The sequence below is a fragment of the Equus caballus genome, chromosome 31 (genome assembly GCF_041296265.1).
Source record: "Equus caballus isolate H_3958 breed thoroughbred chromosome 31, TB-T2T, whole genome shotgun sequence".
Taxonomy (NCBI): domain Eukaryota; kingdom Metazoa; phylum Chordata; class Mammalia; order Perissodactyla; family Equidae; genus Equus; species Equus caballus.
The window spans coordinates 9,313,217-9,331,764 of NC_091714.1; the positions used below are offsets into that span (position 1 = coordinate 9,313,217).

The window sequence follows — 18,548 nt, forward strand, 5'->3', positions numbered from 1 at the left end:
TCACTGCCCTATGTTAAATGTGATTTTTATACATTGTGTATATGTATCTTCACAGGAGACCTACTTTATCCAAGATCATTCTTTTATCCTTTGCATCAAGAAGATTTTGACCACAACCTTTTGAATCATCTGTTCATTGTTTGGATGGGGGAAGAAGAGATAAACGAAAATGTAAAGATTTCTATTTTGTGGTTGATTTTTCCATTCAATTTGTAGATTATTCATAAAACCTTTTTTTAACGTTGTTATTTTCATTTGTGGGTCAGAAAAAAAACATAAACCACTATCTACACCTTCCAAAGTCAAGAAAAACCAACATAAAAAGATGGCATTCGGTAATACGGCCTGTCAGTCGGAGGACAGTTTGTTAGGAGCATGGGTAGGGAGAATCTCCTGCACGTTTGAAGAAAGAACCTGGAGGGGACATCTACGCCATGGGGAGAGAACAGAGTTCCATCTTTATACTTTGTCATTTATTTACTCAACAAATATTCATTTAGCACCTACTGTGTATCAGGTTCTGTTCTTGTGGTGGGACCACAATGGTGAACAAACAGATAAAGTCACTGCCCTGACTTTTGCGTCTCCTGGAAGCAAATAAATAAAATCCTGCCCTCCCACATGAGTAAACTCCATCAGCCCCGTTACCATCGTTATGACATACACCCAAAGGTACCTTTTTGAACAATCCTTTTTTCAGAGAATACAAATTGTGATTCCGCTAGTCTGGGGTGGGGCCTGGGCATCATTTTTTTAAAGCTGCCCTAGTTAGTGGAATGTACAGCCCCCTACACACAGTTGAGAACCTCTGAGCATTATTTCTTCTCTGGGTTCTTTCATAAAAAGGGTGGTTTCTTATTCTCATTTGACCCAGAATATACTTCCCAATGTTGCAAAAAAAGTGGAACTGGGCCCAGTGAATTAGGAGCTGCTATCAGACCTCAGCAATCTCTGCCAACCTCTCAACCGCCAGAGAACAGAGGTTGGAGGGGGAATGGACCACATACAGATACTCCAGGGAATATGGTTACCACTAACCCCATCCACCTTCTCCAGCCATCTGCTACACAAAGTATTCAGTTAGAGGCATGGATGAGAGTCTGTGCCCCTTGGGGAAAAGACTTATATATAATTAAAATTGTCTATAATTAAAATGACTACAACCAAATAGATCTTATTTACTTTGGAGAATGGTAAAAAACAATTTTCCAAAATTATATAAAAACAATATGTCTTTTTATTCAGAAATTCAGGAGCTAGCTAGATTTTAAGAATACAGTCATGGGTTTATTTTCAGGTAATATTGGCCAAAGCAACTATTGCAATGTTAACAAAAAGTATTAATAATAAAAATCAATGAAATATTAAAGCTTCAAGTTTAAATAAGAGTTATCTGTTTTAATTGATCAGGTTTTTTTTGTGTGATAAAAAATATACATCATGCCTACAATGCTTTTTATGTCCAACATCTTGCTTTGGTTGAAAATGTAATTTTAATAAAAGGTAGTTAATGAGATACTAAGTTGATAATGCTCCACAAATTGTAAGGAATGACAGGGTGAAAAAGCCACAAATATGTACAGAATGGTCTGACAATCCCGACATTTAGATTATTGACTAAAACCCTTGTATCATGTTCCTTTAAAATTATTTCACAAGTACCAAGACATACTCAGTGCAGAGTATAGCACTTTCAGAGATAACTTCTATCCTTTGAGCACTTCCAAATTAAGCAAAAATGAGTATACATTTTAAATTACTGTCTGGGAGAAGAAAGGGAGGAGGTAAGTCTTAATAAAAGCCATTTGTGCCTCTGTGATCTGTTCGGAATTTGTCAGAGACCACTAATAAATTCCTCTTCTCTCCTCGTTCACTCCTTCGGCGAATATTTATCCGGCTCCTAGGCTTTTGAGATACAAGGATGAACAAGACAGACAGGGTCTCTGCCTTTCCAGAGCTTAGACTCCTGGACCTGGAAGTCGTACCTCCAATTTCAGCTTGTTTTCCTGCAAAACAACATATACTCAGGGACTGCACAACACCATAATTGGGAGCACTGACGGGGATTTCGTCAATATCCAGCACTGAGAACCGAATTAACAACGGTAGAGCTTTAATTTGGTAGTAATCTTGAAAGTGTGTCCATCTGGAGGCAAAAAGTGGAAAGACTTTTTGTAAAATTCAAGTTCTACTATCTAATTTAAATATCTAAGTATCTAAAACTAGCCTTTACAAATAACTACGCTTAGGAAGGAAGATCTGTTCTTTGAAGCATGGTACTGTTTAGTACATAAGGAGGTTGAGGAGCCACGTTCTTTGGGGTGTTAGAAATATTGTGCATATTGGTTGCTTTACCCACAAACCTGCTTCTCCCCTGAGCCTAGCAGGAGGCATTATATTTCACCAGTGTTCTTGCATCAGCTTCCATTAGTTTACTGATTGAAGAATCAACGTTGAGAGACACTGTGAACCACCTGCTAAAATATTCTGAGTCTTACTTCAGATGGCACCAAACACTCTCGGGGAGCAGGAAAATTAAGTCAGCTCGTTAGCTCGTCCAGACCCGAGGCTGCAGCAGGCCACTGCAGCGTGTCTGGAGGCAAAGCCGTCAGGCTGACCCTGGAGGGAGCTCAACCCAGAACCCCTTTTCAGAGCCTCTGGGATTCTGAGAAAGAGGCTGCAGACGGTTTATTCAATGGAATTCAATTCCATCTACAGAGAAAGATTAACAAAAGAACCAGTGTAAGTTACCCGCTTCCTCACAGAGAACACAGACAGAGGACCTCGGAAGCCAGCCAAGGCGTCCTGGTGCACTGAGATGGAGGGAGCACGGAGAACTGAGCCTCCGCCAGGCCATTTCACTCTCTGCGACCAGAGTCTCAGAAATTACGCCATAATGCTCTGAGAAATACGTGAGTCTCTACAGATTAAAAAATAATAGAATCAGTTTTACTGATTTACCAAAAAGACAGTCTAATCTGTGACTTCGTTTTATAGCAATTTTGTAAATGTACCATAAAAAAAAAAGTTTGAGTTCTTACTGATTCCGGTACTGAATAAAAATAGTCAGTAGATCTTGGTAGAGAAAGTTGTTGGTCTAGCATTCTTAACTGAAACCAAAAGTAAATTGCAAAAATATAAACGAGGTTTTCAGTCCGTTCTTTAGACTTGGCGTTTGAACACACCCAGCCCTGGTTGTTCTGCTGTCATTAGCAGCAGTGGACATTCTTGGGGAACGACGCAAGGGGAGCACTGGAGGACTCTGAACACTTAATGGGACATTTCATTTTGTTATTCTGAATTATTAACGCAAAATATTATTGACCGCAATCAGCTATAACAGATGAAGGAAAACTAAAAAAAGGATTACGTACATTCCATGACCACATTCTCCGCTGACTGATCAGATGATAAAATAAAGTATTTTAAACCAAGAGTTTCCTGGAAAACTCAACAGCTTTATTAAACATACAAATTAAACTTTTATGCCCTCTATACTGGGGAGACACTATATTTCTAAAAGAACACACAAAACTATTCGAGTATTTTTTTCTCTCCTGGCTGCTAAAGTTCTAGAAGAAGACGATACTCTTATCTGATACCGAAGTCACTGTGGGCTTTCTGCTTTTGAGAGAAGTAAATGAACAGTCCACACTCTTCAATGTGATTCCAGGATGCAGACAAAACCATCGATGTACACACATTTATCAACTCATGGTAGTAGTCAGATAAAATGAGCTTGCTGCCCCTGGAAAAGATTTCACTTGGATTTTTAGTTTCAGAAGCTCAGGTTCCACGTATATATGTATATATATATATGTCAATTTTCACTGTTTTTGTACGCACTATTTCTTTTCTAATTGCATTTGTCATATAAGGTAAACTTACCTTGGATTTCCCACGCAGCCTAACTTACTCTAAATAAACAATTTAGGTGAGATCGATAATCATTAAAAAATAATCGTTAAGGTTACCCTTCTGGCAAAACTGAGTTATTTTTGGATCAACACTATTGCCAAGAACAATTAGAAAACCTGGACAGAATATAACAAATGTCGGTTTGAAGGTATCAGAGATCTCTCAAGGCAGTGAATATCTTCAGAGCTGAAACATGGAAAAGGTGGGAAGCCAAGAGAAATAAGCCCAACATCTGGGGCCACTTCTCTCCTCGAGGCAATTGTCAATTCAGAAAGCAAAAGTAGTAGCTGACGAGGTGAAGAAGCTAAGCAGAGCTTTTGATCATTTCTAAAGCTGGGGGAGTAAAACTGGACTTCTGGGTCTACCCAGGAGGAAGGGCCCCTGTAAACACCCTAGGTTTTGGGTTGGGACCCCTAAGAGTGAACCAAAAATAGACCAGCTCTAACAATACTGGAGCCCAGCTATGAACCATCTCAATCTCTGACAAACATCAGGTAATCTGTTCCTAGCCCAGCTGTCTGCCAAAAGCAAAAGGAAATCTTCTCAGGAGGAGGAGAACATCGTGCAGAGCCCCAAATTAGCACTAAAAGTTTTGTATGTCACATCTGGCACTCCTTCAAAAATAACCAGGGCATAGGGGAGATCTGGCAAATTCCACTTTAGCTGTGTGACCAACATAAACGTCATTCAAAATGAGACTGTCTGATATCATGTGCCTCCTTAGTGATGCACCAAGAAGGATACAACATCAGTTAGTTAGACAATATTTCTGCCAAAGAGGCATAACCTGATTCTAATCAAACAAACCCAAATTGAGAAAACTTCTATAAAACAACTGACCATGTTATGAAACTCTCAATGTTATGAAAACAGAGAATGGCTGAGGAATGTTTCAAATAAAAGAAAACTGAAGAGATGTGACAACTAAATGTAAGATGTGACCTTGGATGGATCTAGGATAAGGGAAAAATATAAAAGATTGCAACCAAAGGACATCAATGGGAAAATTGGTGAAATTTGAATATAGATTGTATTGTATTTTTTTTAACTTTTTTTTGAGGAAGATTAGCCCTGAGCTAACATCCATGCCCATCTTCCTCTACTTTATATGTGGGACGCCTGCCACAGCATGGCTTGCCAAGCAGTGCCATCTGCGCACCCGGGATCTAAACCAGTGAACACCAGGCAGCCGAAGTGGAATGTGCAAACGTAACCACTGCACCACTGGGCCAGCCCCTAGATTGTATTTTAGATAAAAGTCTATCAATATTAGATTTCTTGAATTTGATTAATTGTGTTGTAGCTATATAAGAGAAAGTCTTTGCTCTAACGACACATGCTGAAGTAATTAGGGGTAAAAGTTTACAATGTCAGCAACGTATTCTCAAATCTGCTAATAATATGGATGAAACAAAAGCAATACTAACAATATTATGGAGAGGGAGAGAAATAAGTGATAAAATGTTAGTAGCAAAAGTAGGTGAATGTTTATTCTCTGTGTTGTTCTTGCAACTCTCCTACACACTTGAAGTTTCTCAACAAAAGTTTTAAAATATTTAAGCTAACTGAATCAAACTGTACAAATTAAATGACACTTTTATATAATCCATGGATCAAAGAATAAATCACAAGGGAACTCAGAAAATATCTTGAACTAAACTAAAATGAAAACACGGCATGTCAAAATTCGCACACTCTACCTAAGGCTTATAGGAACATTCATAGCTCTAAATGTTTATAACAGAAAAAGAAAGGCCTAAAATCAACTAAGCTTCTACCTTAAGAAACTAGAAAAAGAGGAACAAATTAAATTCAGAGTAAAAGAAAGGAAATAATAAAGATCAGAGCCGAAACGAATGAAAAACAGAAAAATAACAGGAGACGGAAAAGAGAAAAGTCAATAAAACCGAAAGTTGGTTCTTTAAAAAGAAAAATAAAATTGATAGATCTGTAGCTGCTCTGGTCAAGAAAAAAGAAGATATAACAAGAAAAAAAAAGAGAGGACATCATTAAAACAATAATCAAGGAAGAATATTAATGAACAGCTTACAGGTAAAATAAGGGAACTTTATGAAGAATTTATGTGAACAAATTTAACAAATTAAGTGGAATGAACAAATTCCTTGAAAGATACAACTTACCAAAATCCAAGAAGAACTTTAAAAATCTGAACAGACCTATATCAAGTAGAGAATTTGGCATTCAAGGACTAGCAAGGCTGGTGAGACTGAAATGGAGGGAGTGAGAGGACTAGGAAGGGAGGTGGTCAGAGAGGTAACAGGAGGGAATCATGTTCAGCCTTGAGTTATTTAAAGGTCTCCATTGGCTTTCCCGTAGGTGAAATGCAGAGTTATTGCAAGATTTTGAGCAGAGGCATGACTTAATATTGGTTTACTTCAATGGCACGTCAGCATTACCCACTCCTTAATAAAGAATATTGTCCATAGGACAGAATGCCTCCCAGGTGTCAAGGCAGAAAAGAGTAAGAATGGTTTGTAGACGTGGACAGTTTCCATCCGTGTGTCCCTCCTCCTGCCATCTGAGCCTACTTGGGGGCTTAAGCAGGAAGCAGAGATGGGGCACCCCCAACAACCATGTTACCACTGGGTGATTGCGTGCCCGCCCACCTTGCTGACTGGTCCATAAGAAGACAAGTGGCCCAAAGTAGACATGTCATACACTCCCACACAACGAGCAGGAATATTGAAGAGAGAGACAGAAAGAAACAGACTGGCCACTGCTACTATAAGTGACGTTAAAGGCAGTGCACTAAAGTGAGGGCCCCCAGTTGCTCAGGTCCCTGGAGCCTCCTTGGTTCTGCCCTTTTCAAGGTGCACTTGTTCAAATTCCCTGAAATCCCCTAGCTTCCTTCCAATAAATTCCCTTTTCACTCAGAATATTTACAGAGCTGGGTTCTGATACTTGAAACCCAAACAACCTTAGCAAATACAAGCAGATTACTCCAAAGCTAAGAAACATGAAATGCAATGAATGCAGGAATTACTGGAGGTGAGCGATATCATGGTTGATTGTAATAATAGTTTATATAGTCATTTAACGGTCATCTCTCTACCTCTTGCCATTATCTTTTCAAACAGAAATGGTCTGCTAATCCCCTTTGGAGAGTTGAAAGAGTGCTCTTGACCTAGCTCAAACGTATTCTCCCATACTGGTCGCACTTTCATTGTTTGCGTGTTAACACAATCTGATTATATTTGTAAAGGAATTGTTTCTTAGTGACAATAGTCTGGCTTCTACACTTCATATAAATAACAACAGGAAGATATAGCCCTTGTTATGTTGTTCAGCTGGTCACAAATCATAATGCTGTGTGCCTCTCTCCACTTCTGACAAAAGGAAGAGTTTACACAATGTTAAAATGCTTGGCTGTATTCATTGGATAAGAAGCACGAATGAGAACATTCTATCCAAAATGTATTAATTGTAGCATAGTGGATTTTCATAAATTATGGCTAAATGATTATCAATTTGTATATCCCTACCCACTAAATAAAATCTGTGCCATCAATCCTCTGCCTAATTCAGCCACACCAAGTTCTGAAACTTAAAAAATAAAGCAAATACCATTTGTCTTAACAGAATATTTAAAAATTTGTCACACTGGGGGCCAGCCCGGTGGTGCAGTGGTTAAGTTCACACGTTCCGCTTTGGTGGCCTGGGGTTTGCCGGTTCACATCCCGGGTGTGGACATGGCACTACTTGGCAAGCCATGCTGTGGTAGGCATCCCACATATAAAGTAGAGGAAGATGGGCACAGATGTTAGCTCAGGGCCAGTCTTCCTCAGCAAAAAGAGGAGGATTGGCAGCAGTTAGCTCAGGGCTAATCTTCCTCAAAAAAAAAAAAATTGTCACACTGAGAAAACACTACCTCTCTTGTTTTCCAGAACAACCATAGGTGGGCCGCGCTCCTCAGTAAAGAGTTCCAGCACTTTCCTAACTTCTCCATAGAATTATCCTGCTGCTTGTGAACCACACAGCTCCCCAGGTGATTCTGATTTAGTGGATGTGGGGTGGCGCTCAAGAACTTTAGCATCTTCCTGGGTGGTTGTCATCATCAGAAAAGCTGGATTTGACTGGTTATGTTCCTTCTCTGTTGCTGCTGAAGCTGCTGATGTTGACAACTGTGATTCTGCCCCCGTTGGACGCTGTGTTCTATAAGTACCAGTCAGGTCAAGAATGTTGATGGTGTTGGGCAAATCTATAACATACTGATTGTCTACTTGTTCAATCAATTACTGAAAGACAGGTGTTAGAAATCTCCAGTTACAACTATGGATTTTTCCATTTGTCTCCAGTTTTGTCAGTTTTTGCTTCGTACATTTTGAAACGTTTTCGTTAGGCATACACACATTTAGGATTGCTAGGTCTCCTTTGATTAATTGATCCTTCATCATTATAAAATTTCCATCTTTTTCTTTGGTAATACTCCTTGTCTTGAAGTCTCCTTCATGTGATATTAATCTAATCACACAAGCTTTCTTACACTTACTGATTGTATAGTATAACTTTTTTGTCCTTTTACTTTCAACCTGTCTCTTTCTATTTAAAGTATGTCTCATATACAGCATCTAGTTGTCTTCCTTTTTACCATTCTGACAATCTGTAGATTTTAACCGAAGTTTTTAATCCATCTGAATTTAATGTAATTATTGTGTAGTTGGATATAAGTCTACGTAAATATTGATATGATTGGATTTAAGTCTATCATCCTCCTATTTGTTTCCTAGTTGCTATGCCATCTGGTTTTTGTTTCTCTGTTCCTCCTTTCCTGCTTTCTTTTGGGTTAATCAAACATTTGGGGCTGGCCCTGTGGCCTAGTGGTTAAGTTCGCACGCTCCACTTCCGTGTCTCGGGGTTTCGCCAGTTCAAATCCTGGGCGTGGACATGGCACCACTCATTAGGCCATGTTGAGTCAGAGTCCCACATAGCACAACCAGAAGGATCTACAGCTAGAATATACAATTATGTACTGGGGGACTTTGGGGCGAAGAGGAAGAAGAAGAAGAAAAAGAAGATTGGCAACAGACGTTAGTTCAGGTGCCAATCTTTAAAAAATAAATAAACAATGGTTTTCAGTATTCCATTTTAATTCCTTTCTTGTCTTTTTAGCTGTATCTCTTTATTTAGCAGTTACTCTGAGATTACAAGATGTATGCTCACCTTATCACAGTCCACTTAGAGTTAATATTGTCACTTCACATAAAATCTAAGAACATTCTGAGAATAAAATTCCATTTCCTTCCCCACAGGAAGTGCTATTATTGTCATATATATTTTACACTTACATATGTATACCCCACAGCACAATGCTACTATTTTTGCTTTAACTGGAGGTCAGCAGACTATGGCGCATGAACAGCCCTCATTTTTGTAAATAAATTTTATGTGTTATCTATAGCTGCTTTCTTGCTACAATGGCAGAGTTGAGTAGTTGTGTTAGAGGCTGTGTGGCCTGCAAGCCTAAAATACTGACTATCTGGACTTTTAAGGAGAAGTTTGCTGACCACTGCTGTAAACACTCAGTTTTTTCTCCATGATTAAGGGAAGCAAAAAATTTAGACTGTTTTATATTGACCTACATACTTACTATTTCCAGAAGTTTCCATTCCTCCCTGTAGATCTGAGTTTTCATCTGATATCTTTTCCTTCAGCCTAGAGAACTGAATGCCTTCCAGAATTTCTCATAGTGCAGGTCTGTGGTGACAAATTATCTCATCTTTCATTTTTCTGAAAATGCCCTTTTTTATTCCACTTTCATTTTTGAAGAGTGTTTTCACTGGATATGAGATTCTGGGTTAACAGGTTTTTTTCTTTCATGTAAAACCCACTATCTAGTGACTTCAGGAGAAGTCAACCATCATTTGTGTTATTTCCCTGTGCATAATAGATCTTTTTTCTCTGGCTTCTTTTAAATTTATCTCTGGTTTTCAACAGTTTGACTATGACAAACCTAGGTGTGGTTTTCTTTTTTTTTATCCTGTTTTGGGTTCCCTGAGCTTCCTGGATCTGTAGATAGATGTTTATCATCAAATCTGGAGGATTGGGATCATTATTTCTTTGAATAACTTTTCTGTGATTTTCTCTCTCCTCTTCCAGGGCATTCTAATTATAGTCCTGAGCCACATAATGATGTTTCGGTCAACAACGGACCACATATATGATGGTGGTCCCATAAGATTAGTATCATAGAGCCTAGGTGTGTAGTAGGCTGTCCCATCTGGATTTTGGTAAGTACACTCTGTGATGTTCACACAATGACAAAATTGCCTAATGATGCATTTCTTAGAACTTAGCCCCATCATTAAGTGACGCTTGTACTTGTACTGTACTTATACTGAAGTACTTGTATTTCAGGCTACTTGAAATTGCCCTACAGGTCATTTTTCTTAAATCTTTTTTCTGTTTGTTCTTCAGATTTGATCATTTCTATCGATCTATTTTCATATTTACTAGCCCTTCCTTCGGCAGTCTCCGTTAAGTAGTGAATTTTCACTTAATCTGTTGTATCTTTTAGTGCTATGACTTCCATTCTGTTCTTTTTTATGGTTCCATTTTGTGGCTGAGATTCCTTTTATGTTCATTCATTAGGGCCATCTTTTCCTTTAAGTCTTTGGATATTTTTATATTAACTGCTCGAAGTCCCTGTCTGCAACATCCAATGTCAATGTCCAGTGTCAACATCTACATCTGCTTTTATTGACTGGTTTTTTTTTCTTCATCATGGGTCATATTTTTCTGCTTCTTCACATATCTACTGATTTTTTACTGTATGGTGTACATTGTGAATGATACCTTGTAGAGAGTTTGGATTATGTCATTTAGCTTTATAAGATGTTGAGTTTTATTCTGGCAGGCATTTAAACTACTCTATCTTTTTGGTCAGGACAGGCTAGTATTATTTTTTGTTAGGAAGGAATCTATTTTGGTTTTCACCTTGGTCCTGAGGTATCACCCTTACTCTGTGGCTTACTCCTTACTCCCTAGCCATAGCCTTTCTCGGTCTCACTTGAATGGCCAAGGTGTTCAGCAAGGTCTCTCTATTCAGGCCAGGTCAGAACTCCACCACCTCCCATAATGTACAACTCCTACTATTACTATTCTTCTCTCAGCTCCACTGCAGGCAATCTCTCCCAGGCCTTGCAGAATCTTTCCTTGTATAAACACAGCCTAGTCCTTGGTTGAGGATTCACACAGTGAATCCCCACACATACTTCTGTCTCCAGGGTCTTGCATACCTCCCTTCTTCTCTAGTACCCTGTTCTGTAAACTTCAACTGCTTCAGAAGCCCAAAACCCCAATCTCTGCCTCCACATCTCAGTAACATCACTGCTTAGCTTGGGTTCCACCTTCCTGTGCAGCAGCAGGCAGAAAGCCAGGGTCATCGCAGGATTCATCTTGCGTGTTTCCCATATCTCAAGAGCACAGTCCTACACTGCCTGTTCTTCAATGACTCAAACAGTTGACTCATAGTCTGTCTGTTTTTATAGGTGTTTTCAGTAGAAGGACAAGTGTAGTGCCAGTTTCTCTACAATGGCCAGAAGTGGAAGTCAAGCAGATGCAATGATGATTATAGTTCTAAAACAGTGGTTCCCAACCATGGGTGCCCACTGGAGTACCCTGAGGATTTTTTTTAATACTAGTGCCCCAGGGTATTTTTTACAAGCTCTCCGGGTAACCTGAAGCTGCAGCTAAGATTGAGAAGCTGTCTAAAGCACATCACAGTGTTTCTACTCTGCCTTCTCACTTGCATAAATTTTAGGCTTCTTGTTCCTATTTGATGCAAAATAATCCCCTCAATCACTCTGACTTCTTGGACCCTCCCATGAAGAGGGTTCTGATAGCTTCTTTGATAGCACAAGGCCAGATAGAGTACTATCCTCTGTAACGATCCTTGCTTGGTCAGCTGCTTCTGGGACCTATGCTTCCTCATCCACATTGACTTGATTAATAATTTGCAGTCATCATGAGTGTTACTGTTTTTGAAGGTCATTTTTTTTTTAACCTATAGCGTAACCACGTGTTCTAACACAACATCAGCCTGTGATTGCTGACTGCTTTGGAGATTCTTTAGACCTGAGACTGTTCCAATAGAATCAAGATAGAACATTGAATTTTTCTACTTGAAACCACACAACTATCTTTAGAAGAAAACTGGGTTCAAGCAGTAAGCCAGGCCAATTCCCATGAATCCTAGTCACCAGTTGTGGGAGGAGGGTAGCAGCCAGGGGGTGGGGGGAAGTGTCTGGAGAATGAGAGCATCTTCAGAAACAATGCTAGAGTAGAGGTCACCACATTTTTTATCTTGCATCCCTATTAGTGGGTTTTCTAAAATAATGTTTTATTTTATTTTATTTATTAACATTAAAAATGTTTTATCTTCATTAAGAATATTAATATTGTATATAATTCTAATCATATTTTAGAGAGCAGTATGATTTAAAATATTGCATAACTTTTTAAAATATTGATTTAATACTTTATGATACAGCAAGTTGAAGGTCTGATTTTAAGTTCATTTTATTTCATCACTTTTTTTTTTTTTTTTTTGCTGAGGAAGATTAGCCCTGAGCTAACATCTGTGACAATCTTCCTCCACTTTATATGTGGGATGCCACCACCACATGGCTGATGAATAGTTAGGTCTGCACCTGGGATCTGAACCCATGAACCCAGGCTACCAAAATGCAGCACACCAAACTTAACCACTATGCCACAGGGCTGGCCCGTATCACTTGGTTTTGATGCCTGCCTTTACCCAAAAAGGGTGTCTCACAAAGATAAGTAGAGCCAAATGGAAGAAAAAATATCATTAACTGTATTTATTAAGCTACAATACCCATTTATCAATCTCATTTGCCAATTACAGAAAAGTGTTTTGTTGAAAGTCAGCTGGCAAATTTAAATCATCTCTGATACCCATCAGTTGTTCTTGCAAACTAATCAAAAGACGTTCCCTTTTTTTTTTTTTTTTTTTTTGGTGGGGAAGATTGGTCCTGAGCTAACGTGTACAAATCTTTCTCTATTTTGTATGTGGGATGCTGCCACGGCACAGCTTGATGAGTGGTGTGTAGGTCTGTGGCTGGGATCCAAACCCGCAAACCCCAGGCTGCCAAACCAGAGCACATAAGCCCCAGTACGTAGTTCTGTATACTTGTAAATTCTTTTGGTTCTTCTACGTGAGCTGCCACCATGGCATGGCTACTGACAGGAGAGTGGTGTGGTTCTGTGCTCAGGAACCAAACCCGGGCTGCCAAAGCAGAGCACGCTGAACTTAACCACTAGGCCATCAGGGGTGGCTCCCATTTTTATAATTTTAATAAGTGGTTTGAAAGGCTGAAAATTTAATTTGGAACATTTTAAGCAGGTTAGAAATTTCTGTTTCCAACTTTTGAAGTGGGGATATGTGAAAATTTTGAAAAGTGATACACATCATTTTCAGTAACAAAATCACATAATGATAGAAATAGTTCCAGACATCTGTTTTTTAAATGCTTTTAAATTAGATATAATGTTTCATTTAAAAAGCAACTAGTGACATACCCAATGTTAAAATATCTCCTTTAACCATGAGGGACCAGATTATAGTTTTTGTTTTGTTTTGTTTTGGTTTGGTTTTCAAAAACAGCCACCAGGAATTTTATCTCTGAGAACAACTTGCCATGTCAGAAAACAGCAAATTTGGAACACTATCCTTTTACATAAGAAAATTGTGTAATTCATCTTAAATTTCCGTAACTCTTCTTAAAGACCTTCCTGTGAGAACTAGTGAGCATCTATGTGGTACAAAAGATTTTCATAGTCATTTCCTATCTCATGAAAACTTATTGCAGATTACCCTAGTTTAGATATTTTTTTGCTTACTCATCTTTATTGAGGTATAATTGACACACAATAAACAGCACATATTTAAAGTATACAATTTGATGAGTTTGGATATAGGTATGTGCCTGTGCAGTCATCGCCACAATCAAGATAATGAACACAACCCTCACCCTCAAAGGTTTTCTCACGTCCCTTTGTAATTTACATGCACCCCCCTCCCCATTCCCAGGCAACCACTGATCTGCTTTCTGTTTGCATTTTCTGAAGTTTTATAGAAATTGAATCATACGTTATATACTCTTTTTTGTCTGGCTCCTTTTACTCCGTCTAATCATCTTGGGATTCATCCATGTTGTTGCAGGTACAATGGTTCATTCTTTTATTGGCAAGCACTATTCCATTATATGCCTGCACCTCGATTCATCGATCTGTTGACCAGCTGATGGACTATGGCCTCATGGTCCAGTCCTTGCTTGAGGCATGAGCTTCTCATTCCTGTTAAATGAGTCAGTCAAGATGGGAATGATAACTTCTCTCTCTCTGGTGTGGGAGGAATTCCTAAATCTAAGATGTGAGGTGAGAGACATGCGGTACCCTACGGCTGACGTCAAGGATGTCATGGCACTCATCCACGCTCTCCGCTGCAGCAAGAACAAGAGCCAGCAGCCTGGGGCCCCACGTGAAGAAAAGCGTTCTCTGGCAAGAGACAAACCATCTGGTCCTCAAGCCCAGATATGAATTTCTCTGGTTCCCTCTGAAACTGAGCTATTATTTCTTCTAAAATCTCTTTATATCCTGAAGAGAAAAGAAAGTGTGTGTGCGTGTGTGTGTGTCACAAAAATGTGAGATCTTGCTTTATGAGATTCTTATCAAGAAATGGCTGGCAAAGTTCGCTTGAAAATGCCCTTTCTTGATTCTGCGTGACCAATCACCCACACTAACCAGGGGCCCCACAGAAAGAATCAGTTCATGATTCAAATGGGCAGTCTGATACAGCTGTTTAATGGTCTACCGCAATAAAAGAGGAATCATACCAGCTGTAAAGCTATTGCCAGCACTGATCCGGACCCTGGCAGTCAGAGCCAACCACGCCCACGTGTTTCCGAGGGGAAAGGCAGAATTAGAAGAGGGTTGTCTGTCCATTTGTTTTAACCTCTCTGACCTGAGATGAATCTCCTTATGGACGTGTGGTGGGCAAACTGCAGAGTCCTTCTTTCCCCAGGCAGGAATACAGCTTCTAAGTAACACGTAGGCTCACAGCCCAGACGCCCTGGCCACGCTTTGCCCTGGGGGAGGGGAGGGGGAGGGGAGAGGGCAGGAGGAAGTGAAGCGACTGGGGTGAGATGGAGAACAGCAGGTTAGAGATGGTGGCCAGCCCACCCATTCTGAACACGGATTTGGGCAACGACAACAACAAACCTTCTGCCTGCGCTTGTAGATGTGTCTCTGAACCATCTAAGGAGAGGTTCTCAGTCTGAGACCATCCTCACCGTTCTGTGAAACAGCCAGGGGGCAGCTGGATGCTCTCAAAATCCTGCTGTCTGAAGGGAGGAGACTTGGAGGAACCAGAAGCAATTCTGGAAGGACGTTCTTTTTAAAGGTGTTTCTCAGCATTTGTTCAATTTCTATCTTTAAATCCGAGTACAGAATATGTCATCACACGTTCTTCTCTGCTTCCTACACGCACCGTGTTGCCATCTGAGTGTCCTGCAGCCAGCTCACTGAGGGCCACGGGCTGTCCTGTTCACCCGTATGTTTCTAGAACCCAGGACAGCACCTGGCACCAAGTCGGAACTTAATAAAAGGTTCTTGCAAGAGTGAGTGAAGAAGTTCACTGGATGGATGGAGGGATGGATGGACAGTGTCTGGGGCTAAGATCAGGAGTGGAAGTAACTCAGGAAGACAGCGTGGCCCCCTGGGAGACTGGAAAACAGATCTGCTGGAATCAAATGACAGTTAAAGAGAGTTTGGCGGAGGGACGGAAGCGCATCTTCTCCACTGCAATTACGCGGGGGTCTGCCCTGGACAGGCCCCCACTAAGGCTCTTGTTTCTTACATAGTGGCCTCTTACCTGCTAGTCTGAGCCATTTCCCCTTGTGCTTCCTTCTTTCAGCTCGCAGGTAAATTACCCTGCAAGATGTCAGCTCCAGAGGGCAGGAATCTTTGCGTTTTGAGTAGCGACTATGCGTTGTCCACATATCTATTATGAATACCAACATATTTCAAGTGTCTAGAACAGTGCCTGGCACATGATACATACCCATTGTATACTTATTGAATAAATGAATAAATTCAGGATGAGAAGTTCATTCTTGGAGTCTGAGTAAGAGCCGTTACCTTCTGACCAGCCCCGTTTTTTTTGTGATGCAGAGGGGTTGCAAATTTTGAAAACATGGGGCTTTAGTGTGACTTTGGTGAATTAATGACCATGAACAGGCTCTACAAAGAGAAGCAGTGGAGCAGTCGGACCAGCTGTGCCCCTTAGGAGCCGCGTGCTCGTGGGCCTCTGGGTGCCCGCGTCCCCCAGAGCCACGTAGGCTTACTGACAGCAGCTTCTTCCCAGGGTTTGTATGAGGACTAAGTCAGTCAATAGGCAGAAAGCACTTAGGAAAGTCTGCTGATTTTACTAAGTACAAGATAAGCTGTGTTTTTTAGTGTTTTCTGGATCCCTTCAATTCATTGAGATTGTGTATAATTATTAGGTGAAATTGAATTCTTTTAGCAATATGGACCAGGTGGGCTATCTACTGTCCTAAGTAATCATCCTAATGGCTTCACCCCTTCAGCGCCCCAAAGGGTCAGCAGGATGCAAGTCTATAACTTGCAAAAATTACCGCCCTTTCTACGGAAGTCCAGTGCTGTAGATGAGTCAAATGCATGCACCAAGCTATAATCCTGTCTTAATTAAAGCAAAAATATGACCAAGGATTCTCCCAGAGAAACCCTCACTGAACAGGTCACTTTGGGTCAAATATTTAATCTCCATGAGGTCAGAAGTTTTCCCCGGCCCCTTTTCGGGCCGTTGCTGCCCCAGGCTGTGGCCCCCCTAGTGTCAAGTTCTGTTGGAGGAACTGAAGTTCTCTGTGTTTTGTTAAATTCCATTTTGGTTCTACGGCCACTTCTCAGATAACGATCCCATGGGGCAGGAACCGTGTCCTCCAGAACCAATCTGTCCTCCGTCTCGCCCAGTGTAATCACTGAATGAGGGCGCCTCATCCTGCCCAGGCCCGACACTCCTACACAGGAAACTCTGCTTGAAACCAAGGGCTGCCTTAAACAGGACACAGAGGGACAGACACAAAAGCACACAGGCCTCTCACCAGTGAGTGTTGGGCGGGGGTCGGGGGTGGGGGTGGCGTCCCACGTACTGACCCCATTAGCACGGAGGCCCTGGTCTGGTTGTAGCCCACATGGGCTGCGGAAAAGGCCATCAGCGGTGACCAGATCTTCGAGTACATGGGTTTGGTGTTCGACCCTCCAAGAACACTCAGCATATTCTAAAGAAATAAAAGAAATAAGTAAGGCAGTAGAAAAAGATTGTATCTAGACCTTATAACACTTATATAAGGCTATATAAAAAGATATTTGCCCAAACATAAAGCTGGGAACTCTCTAGACAACTTCTTTATTTAAATACATTTTACATTTTGATAGACCCAAATAATGATGATATAGGTTTTTTGTTGTTGTTTTTTGGTTTTTTTTGCTGAGGAGGATTCGCCTTGAGCTAATATCTGTGCTAATCTTCCTCTTGTTTTGCTTGCGGAAGATTCACCATGAGCTAACATCTGTGCCAATCTATTCTGTACGTGGCTAACTGCCATAGTATAGATGACGAGCAGTGTAGGTCCACGCCCTGGATCTGAACCCATTAACCTGGGCCACCAAACGGGAGTGTGCAAACCCAACCACTACACCATGGGGCCAGCCCCTAGATTGATATTTGTTGAAAAAGAAAAGTGTTCATTATAAGATAAATTTTTTCAAAGTAGTGAAGATGTGTGTATTGTATGGTACCATTTTTTAAAAATGAATAAAAGAATAAAACTCTCCTCTCTCCTTTGCTCTTTCTTTCTCTCTCTCGCCATACTTTTTGACCTCAGGTACAAATATTAATTCTAGGTATATACTTTATTACTTATCTTAGCAGTTTATTGCCTCTATGAATTTTTAATTTTTTCGCAATTAACATGTAACACTTTTAAAGAAAGAAAAAATTGTTTAGGGGCCAGCCCGGTGGTGCAGTGGCTAAGTTCGCACGTTCCGCTTCAGCGGCCCGGGGTTCACAGGTTCAGATCCTGGATGCAGAAATGGCACCACTTGGCAAGCCATGCTGTGGCAGGCGTCCCACACATAAAGTAGAGGAAGATAGGCACGGATGTTAGCTCAGGGCCAGTCTTCCTCAGCAAAAAGAGGAGGATTGGCGGCAGATATTAGCTCAGGGCTAATCTTCCTTAAAAACGAAAGAAAAAGAAAAAATTGTTTAAAAACACACACACAAACTTCCAAAGAGAGGAAGCGGAGCCAAAGGAACCAGTTCCTAACAGAGGAATTTCAAAACAGAAACCCTTCGTTTTGGGGAGTCGTCCTCTCTGACTCCCTCCCCATCATGTCACACCTCCCTCCCATTTCTCACTCACATGGTGGGAGTCCCAGGTGACATCTTGGTGAGACACGTCACTGCCAGGTCCCCGCCTGGAGTCCTAGGGCCACCCCTGTGGTCTGTGCGAGGGACTTGGGACGTTAGGCCATCACCTCTGGATTCAGTAGCCAGCCCGACGCTTGGA

The 18,548-nt window shown here is 40.8% G+C and overlaps 1 long non-coding RNA gene across 1 annotated transcript; it reads left to right on the forward strand.

Annotated features, from left to right (window-relative positions):
* Positions 1 to 2,771: 2,771 nt before the first annotated feature.
* On the forward strand, positions 2,772 to 16,070 carry LOC138921703 (uncharacterized). Its single transcript, XR_011434509.1, has 4 exons — positions 2,772 to 2,912; positions 7,824 to 7,924; positions 10,036 to 10,166; positions 14,123 to 16,070. It is a non-coding gene; the product is annotated as an uncharacterized lncRNA (long non-coding RNA).
* Positions 16,071 to 18,548: the final 2,478 nt, after the last annotated feature.